The sequence below is a fragment of the Micromesistius poutassou genome (genome assembly GCF_964030765.1).
Source record: "Micromesistius poutassou genome assembly, chromosome: 6".
Classification (NCBI taxonomy): Eukaryota; Metazoa; Chordata; class Actinopteri; order Gadiformes; family Gadidae; genus Micromesistius; species Micromesistius poutassou.
Genome location: NC_140276.1, coordinates 9620755 through 9629874, shown reverse-complemented (window position 1 = coordinate 9629874; position 9120 = coordinate 9620755).

Here is a 9120-nt window from a genome sequence, read left to right as displayed (position 1 = left end):
GATTTTGTTCCCTATCACAGCTAACACACAGCTAACACAGCTAATGAGTGGTGAAGTCACAGACGGTAGAGCTCCCAGAATGCAATGCAGGATCCACTGAACCCACACATACACAACATGAGGTAGAAGGGAGAGAGAGAGAGAGAGAGAAACAGACAGATAGGCAGACAGACAGACAGGCAGGCAGACAGACAGAGAGAGAATCGGTGAGAGCAGGAAATATGATAGTGAACTGATAATGGTCTTCTGCGTATGTGTGTGTGTGTGCGTCTGTGTGTGCGTTATTTCGTGTATATGTGTGTGTGTCTATGTGTTTGCGTGTGTGTGTGTGTGTGTGTGTGTGTGCGTGCGTGCCTGTGTGTGTGTGTGTGTGCGCCTGCGTGTGTTTTTGCGTGTCTTTGTGTGCACGCGTGCGTGCGCGTGTGCACGTGTCCATTCACGCACAACTCTCTCGACACACAGCCTTAGACCACGTCCCCTCTCCTTGATTCATGTAGCAGCTCCGGAAATGTCCGACGTGATATCAAACAAATGATGTGAAGTGCTTTGCATCGACCCTCAGGCCGTAATCCTGTTTGGGTGAAGTCGGGCAGAATGGACATTTTAGAGAGAGAAACTGTGAAACTGAGGATTTGTGTGTTGTGTGGAGGATGGATCACGTTTCTGTTGACGCTGGCCGCTGTAAACACAGCACTGCCTCGCGTTACTCCGGGAGAAGGCCGCTCAGATAGTGGAGCAAACACCGAACGCAGGAGTGAGGATTGTGAGCAAGATGAAAGGCTGAATGAAGGTGGAACATGTACTCACTGCACAGAGAGAGATCCTCCATAAAACTGGTGGTTCTAATCAGCCGGAACATCTCTGTTTAGAGGCCCGGGGCGTCAGATCCTAACCGCAGGAGGGGGGGAAGCCCGCATTACCGCCCCTATCACACAGGACATATTGACAACATGAAGAGGAAATGTTCCAAAAAAAATCCAGTGACGCTTTCAAAATAGGAAATCTCAGAAATACACAAAACATGGAGGTGGACGTTCCAAAGTGTTCCCAAAGAAATGCGATTCCCGTGGCTGGTTCAGATAAGATTAGATGTGATTTATATATTTAGGGGTGATATATATGACAGAAGGTCTGGATGAATCAGACAAGGAACCTGACCTCTGTCTCCTCACTCTCCACACCGGCTCCGACACCAGAGCTCCTCTATTAAATGTTTCATTGCCGGCAGTTGAAGTCTGGGCGCTGATCCTTGAAGCGTATGAATGATGGCACTTAGTTAAGAGCTGGCGACTACAGCCCATTACCTCCTGTCCCTCACAGGAGAGAGGAGATCTCCTATCACCTGTCCCTCACTAGGGGAGAGGAGATCTCCTCTCTCCTGTCCCTCACTAGGGGAGAGGAGCTCCCAACACCTGGGTCAGCAGGAGTCCGCATGGAGCCTGGATCTCTCTGTGGAGGACAGAGAAGGGAGAAGGAGGAGGAGGAGAGAGGAGGAAATAGGAGGAGGATGAGCAGCAGGAGGAGGAGGAGGAGGAGGAGGAGGAGGAGGAGGAGGAGGGAGTAGAAGGAGAAGGTGAAGGCAGGGGTAGGAAAGAGGAGGAGGAGATTAGGAGGAAAGAGGAGGGTGAGAGAGGAGGAGGAGAGGAGAAGATGCAGAGCAGGAGGAGGCGGAGAGGAGAGAGAGAAAAGGGGACTAGAGTGGAGAGGAGGAGGAGAGATAGAGGATGATACAGGCTCTCTCTCCATGAGGGCTGTTCCACTTCCTCGGTGTGGATCAGGTTCCCCCTTCTCACCATGATCTGGGATGAGCTGAGATCAGGATTAGGAGGTGTTAAGAAGCGCCATCGCGGCCAGAACAACACCCGCCCTCATAAAGCAGCAGATCAACGAGGCCTTCAGCGGATCCAGGAGGGATTAGACGGTTGAGTCCTCACAGTCCTCTCACCCGCAACACACCAGAGCACCTCTGGGTGTCAGTGTGTTTATGGGAGGGTGGATGAAGACTCTGGACCCGAGTCAGGAGCAGTCCCGTCCTCTGCTGGTGTCCACTCCACTGCAGTTAAGGAGATGAATGATGAACGTTATCTTATCATGTTCATAGTCGATTCAATTAAAGATAGTATGTATCCCCTGGCCTTGTGTGGACTAGGCTAAAGCAGCTCTTGAATGTTTCATCTTTTCAACTGAATCAAAGTTCCTCCAAAGTTGTTAAAATAAAGCTTTGTTTCTTTTATTTATTCCCAATGAATGATGACTCAGTTAAACCTGTAGTTTATGAACTAATCCATTTTGAATCAGTGTATGTCTTCATGACGGCTTTTCTTCCCAGTGAACTCACAACTCCCTCGAAGGCGGCCGACCAATCGGCGGTCAGGTGGTGTGAGGCTCCTCCCTCACATCCTGCGGACCCTTATCTCCTGGAGATGAGAGCTTTCATCAGTGAGAGAGATTTATCTGCTCGGCTAATGACCATTAACCCGATAGCTCCTCACATCCCCCCTGATGAGGGCTCCCACCCGCTCACCACTTCACAGCTGCGACGGGAAGACCAGCTGATTGGACGGTTTCCTCAGCATGGCGGTGTCCTTTGGAGTTCTCCAAAACACCCTCAGCGGGGTATTATGGGATGGCACACGGTTTGCCAGCTCATAGATCACCTGCTGCCGGAGGATAGGGGATGGGGGCCTATGCCCAAGACCCCCTCTCCTCCAGGGCCCGGAGAAACCCAAGCCTGCACGCTCTCCTGATCGGGAACTCTTGGGAATGTTTTCCTGCTTCAGGAACGTTTCCCCTGCTTCAGGAACGCTCGGGAACTGATGAAGAAGAATTTATATTTAGGATACTTCGGCCAGCAAAATGTTTGATTGAATTTTAGAGCATGATGATGGGAAGATAAAGGCAGAAAAGTTACCAACAATACATTCCATCACATCGTGGGGTTAATACGAAGGAAACAAAGGTGAGGGGGGGTGAGCAGCGTGGAGAGTTTATTTGCCACGGCTCAAGTCAGTCATGGCGGGAGAGACCAGGTGAAACCGCAGTACACTCTGTGGGAGGTGGACACGTCTGCAAGGCTGCAAGAAGGTTAAAGGAATCTACACAACAGAGAAGTCTATCAGTATCAGACTTTGTGGCAACAGTGGCAATGCAAATGCAAACTATCCAAGGAGAGTGTGTATAAATTCCTTTACACTTGACAATTAATTATATAAACAGGGTTTATATCAGTTGTATATAATTGTATATTATAGTTACGATTAATATTTCCACGTTAGGAACGACGTCCTGTCAGTACAACATCGCTCTGCTCCTCTTCTCTGTTTGCTCGCTGAGGGGCGATCCAGTCAGGGCTTATGATAAATGTGATAGATGGTGAGCAGATTGCGTCTGAGCCAATGACTCAGGTCTGAGGTGAGGCTGCAACCTGCTCCTGAAAGCACATTCTCCTCGGGGTGAACATAACTCTCTCCTATCACAGAGGAGACCTCGACACTCTGATACCATCAGCAGTTTGGGAGATGTTCCTCGATGTTCTGTCGTATTTAAAACACATCACTCATCAGGGGCTGAGCTGGAGTTATAGAAAAGTGTTTGTAGAAGATATGCATTCACATGCAGAATACTAAAGATACACAGTATTGTCAGAATACTAAACTATATGCAGTTTTATCAGAATACTAAAGATATGCAGTATCTCATCGTCATGCCAACGGATCAAAGACCCACATGCACTCTGGGGCCGGGGTGTGACAGGGCCCTTGGGGGAGAGGGGGGCCCTTGGGTCTATGAGGGGGGCCCCATCAGGTCTGAGGGCCCGTCACTCGGGTGACAGGTGGGAGAGCAGAGCTTTGGAATGGAATGAAAATGGTGCAGGCCGGTCGGCATGACGACAAAAGGGTTCAAGAGCCTCGCCGGTCGAGAGCATCCAGACGAGAGACAGAGTCCAGGCTCTCACCGCCTCCTCCACCTCCTTATCCATCTCCTCCTCCTCCTCCTACTCGTCCTCCTACTGCTCCTCCTCTCCCTTCTCCTCTCACTCCATCACCAGCGATGGCGGTGGAGCAGAACGTGGAGGTGGACGTGCTGCGGCAGGCAGCGTGGCACGTCTGCATTGTGTAGTCTGCAGTGTGTAGTCTGCAGTGTGTAGTCTGCAGTGTGTAGTCTGCAGCGTGTAGCAGTGTGTAGCAGTGTGTAGCAGTGTGTAACAGTGAGTAGTCTGCAGTGTGTAGCAATGTGTAGTCTGCAGTGTGTAGCAGTGTGTAGTCTACAGTGTGTAGCAGTGTGTAGCAGTGTGTAGCAGTGTGTGGTCTGCAGTGTGTAGCAGTGTGTAGCAGTGTGTAGTCTGCAGTGTGTAGCAGTGTGTAGTCTGCAGTGTGTAGCAGTGTGTAGTCTGCAGTGTGTAGCAGTGTGTAGCAGTGTGTAGTGTGCAGTGCGTAGCAGTGTGTAATAGTGTGTGGCAGTGTGTAACCAGTCTCTCAGCCTCATAACTCAATCTGAGGAGATGAGATCCAGAAGATCCTCTGGCACCTAAGAACTCCTGATGGATGACACACAGACACACACACACACACACACACACACACACACACACACACACACACACACACATACTCTGTGTGTTGACCCCAGACACTGGCCCGGCGTCTAAACAACGATAAAAAATACAACAAACTTTTATTTTGAAGAGGCACAGCTCGCTTCCTTCATCCGTCACGACGACCTGCCTGTCAACCGTCGTCAAGACAACGAGACAAGTGACTGGTGTGAGGTAACCTCATTAACCTCTAAAACACACACACACACACACTCAACCACACACACACACACACACACACACACACACACACACACGCAGACACACACACACACTCATCCGTACACACACACACACTCAACCGCACACACACACACACACACACACACACACACACACGCACACACACACACACACACACACACACGTAAACACACACAGTCATCTGTACACACACACACGCACACAGGCACACACACACAAACACATAACCACACATGCAAGCACACACACACTCACACACACACACACACACACACACACACACACACACACACACACACACACACACACACACACACACACAAACACATAGAAGACAATTGCTGTCATTATCACCACAGTCTCTCTGTCTCTGTTTCCTTCCATGGAAACAGAGATCTCATCTCTGACATCATCACCGCCAGACAGAAGCGGTTGTGTTTGGCTGCTTCAGAGACTCATATAGACACACACACACACACACACACACACACACACAACACACAGACACCCAAAATCAAACACATACAGCCACACACACACACACACACACACACACACACACACACACACACACACACACACACACACACACAAACAGACACAACAGTGGGATGGCATGTGTGTGTTGACGCTACATATCCCATAATAATCCCCTCAGGGTTGGGCAGGAGAAGTGGTTTCTACAGGCTCCCACCCCCCCCCCCCCCCCCCCTCCTCTGTGGCGGGGGGCCGGGGGGCCAGGGGCCATCTGGGGGTAACCGGAGCCCCCCAGGCCGCGGGCCGCGGGCCGCCTCTGTTGACTGGTCCTACACTCATGTTTTCCCAAAGCAACGCGCGGCTCTCAGAGGCTCTGGAGTCACGGCCGCTGGAACTCGAGCCGGCGTCACGTGACTGGGGGCACCTATCGCCAGGGGCGGTCTTAACATGGCATAGGTAGGCGGCCGCTTGGGGGCCCCCATAGTAGGGGGGCCCCCAACCAACCTCAAAAGAAAATAAAAAAAATAAAAAAAATACATATATATATATATATATATATATATATCAATTTTAAGTAGACAAACAGAGACGAAGCAAGACGAGTCTAAACGCGAAAACGCAACAAAGGGTTAGGAACCCAAGCGGCTCAAATAAAAGAACAAAGTGTAAAGACGCTGATTAGTATTTGGCAACGCTGCCAAAGACGACACACTTTTTTACGGCTACTGTTGGGGATACAGACAGGACGTTCAAAGCGTTGAACATGCCGCTACAGCAGCAGCAGCTAGCTGTGAAGTGGAAAAGAAGAGAAGACGTCAATAAGTAGGACTCAGAAGCGTGTGATGTGGAGAACAATCTATCTTTTCTCTCTCTCTCTGTCTCTCTTTCGCTTTTCCTTTTTTTAATGTATATTTATAGGTTTGTTTGAAATGTTCAATCTGAAGTGCAATGCCAATTGCAACCTCACACATACAAAGTAAATTATTCCTCTTGTCAATATTTGCTATTATGGCTGTTTGTGATGTTTTGCTAAGTATATGACTGTTTGTGGGGGTTAACCAGGACTACTTGTCTTGATGTTGTATTGATATAGATATTGATCTTTAAAAAAAGAATAAAGAGTGCTGGTTTTCCTGGCATTTTAGCAAAGACAGGTGTTATCTGAAACCTTATTCTCTGTTGGGTTCCATTGTGACTATAAGTTTGTGTAGTGCTACACTTTGGGCCCTATCAGAGTTGCGGCCATCGAGGACCGCGTCCGCATATCATATATGTTTTAAGTTGTCATTTAAGTTTTAAGTTAAAATTTACATGACGAATCAGTGTTTCTGAAGTTGGAGAAGAAAACGCTATTCCATGTGTGAATTATGCCTATTATTTGGCCATAAACTGAGCCATTTGAAGTTTGAAATTCATGTGGTCATACATCTGTCTCAGCGGAGAATGCGAACACGCTGTCAAACTATCAACTCGCCAAGTCAAATGCGCTGGGTCTTAAAGGGGATGGCAGGTGGAACTCTCATTGGTTTATTGCACGTTACGCCCAAAACACACCTATGGGTTTCAGCCCAACCCATTTTAGATTTGCGCCGGGCGCAAAGCTCATTTATCCCGCCGTCATAATAGCAACAGCGCCATAGAACCGCCCACAAAGTACTTTGACTTTGCGCCTTGACGTCTGCGTTTTAGACCATCTAACTAGGGCCCTTTGTGTGTTCTCTGCTTTCCATCCTCATTTTGATGTAAAGAAGTGTATGCCGGGTTTAAAGGGGAAGATTTTTTTTCTCATCTCCAACCTACATCCACATACATTAGCTTTTTTTTTCTCCATTCTCTTTTAAAGATCGGATGGAGGTGGGCCCCATACATATCTTCGCCTTGGGGCCCCCAATTTGCTAAATCCGCCACTGCCTATCGCTGATCCCCAGAACAGAGCTCAGAGGAGCGCTGGGTTCACTAGTTAACCCTCTTTACTGAACTATCACAGGGATTAGAGTCATGTCCTTAAGGAGCAGGTAGGGGTTAGACAGTACAGAGACAGTTCATTAAGGAGCAGGTAGGGGTTAGACAGTACAGAGACAGTTCATTAAGGAGCAGGTAGGGGTTAGACAGTACAGAGACAGGTCATTAAGGAGCAGGTAGGGGTTAGACAGTACAGAGACAGTTCATTAAGGAGCAGGTAGGGGGTTAGAGTACAGAGACAGGTCATTAAGGAGCAGGTAGGGGTTAGACAGTACAGAGACAGGTCATTAAGGAGCAGGTAGGGGTCAGACAGTACATAGACAGGTCATTAAGGAGCAGGTAGGGGTTAGACAGTACAGAGACAGGTCATTAAGGAGCAGGTAGGGGTTAGACAGTACAGAGACAGGTCATTAAGGAGCAGGTAGGGGTCAGGGGTCACACACACACACTCAAACACAAATACATGCACACACACACACACACACACACACACACACACACACACACACACACACACACCACATACACACACACACACACAAAACCAACCAATACCCATCCCGCTTCACACACACACTCTCTCACACTCTCTCACGAGCTAATGGACGATAGCTCATTGAATCAGTCTTGTGCTGAGCGTTAGACGGCGTGTTTGGGTTGGAGAGGACGTGTGCTCAGGACGTTCCTGACGGTCCTGGAGGGGGGCGGGTCAGGTGAGGAACGGGAGTCTGGAGGAATTGATCCCCAGCAGCTCGGGTGCTCGTGTTGTCATCAATATTTAAGTGTGGGGGTAACGAGTGGTTCTTAAGAGCTGTTTAGTCGCCATTTGACCTTGAGACCCATTGTGACGTTGGGGAGAGGGGGCGGGGAGTGGGGCGGGGGTGGGGGGGAGGGGGGGAGAGGGGGGGGTTGGGGGGGGGGGTTGACCGCTCCCAGTCGATAAAGGCTCAGAAGTCTGTTTCCTCGCGCCTCCTCTGAGTGGAGGCTGGAACCAGGAGGCCATCTGCTGTTTGCGCTCCTAAACTTGACCCCTACGGGCGACCTCTGGCCTCTGACCTCCGGAGCGTTTTAAGAAACCGACGACCCTCGTCTGTAGATCAGACCGGAACCAGAGACGTCCACATCAGGGCGTGTGTGTGTGTGTGTGTGTGTGTGTGTGTGTGTGTGTGTGTGTGTGTGTGGGTGTGTGTGCGTGTGAGTGTGTGTTTGTGTGTGTGTGTGTGTGTGTGTGTGTGTGGGGTGTATGCATGTGTTTGTGTGTGTGTATTTGTGTGTTTGTGTGTGCGTGTGCATATTTGTGTGTGTGTGTGTGTAACAGCAGGTTACCCAGGATGCAGTGCAGCTGGCTCCGCCCCTCCTCTCCAGAAGGAGCCACTGGGGTGTGAGACAGCAGGGTACCCAGGATGCAGTGCGGCAGGCTGGCTCCGCCCCCCCCCCTCTTCCAGAAGGATCCTTCCAGGCCTTCCGTGATCCGTGAGCCGCGAGCCAGCTTTTAATTAAAGTGGAGCGCTCTCGTTCTCTCTCGTCCTCAACGACACCAATCAGTTATCCTCTTTTTAATATTGTTTTAGACGAGCAGACAAGCCTCATTATGAATACACTTATTTGAATCTTCCTCCTGTGGGAGACCTATGGGCAAGTGATTTAGAAATGTATTTTATTTTGAATTGGATTCCTTTTTATTACTTGTGTTCATGAATATAACACGGTGAGAGAGTCAGCGCCGCGAACGAGCGGGCGGCCGTGCGATCTGAACTGAGAACAAACTAATGAACACAAAGACTGTGTGGGAATGGGTTTGTGCATGTGCGTATTTGTTTGTGAGTGTGTGCCGTTTGTTACTCTTGTTGTGTGTGGGAGAGTGAGTGAGTGAGTGAGTGTGA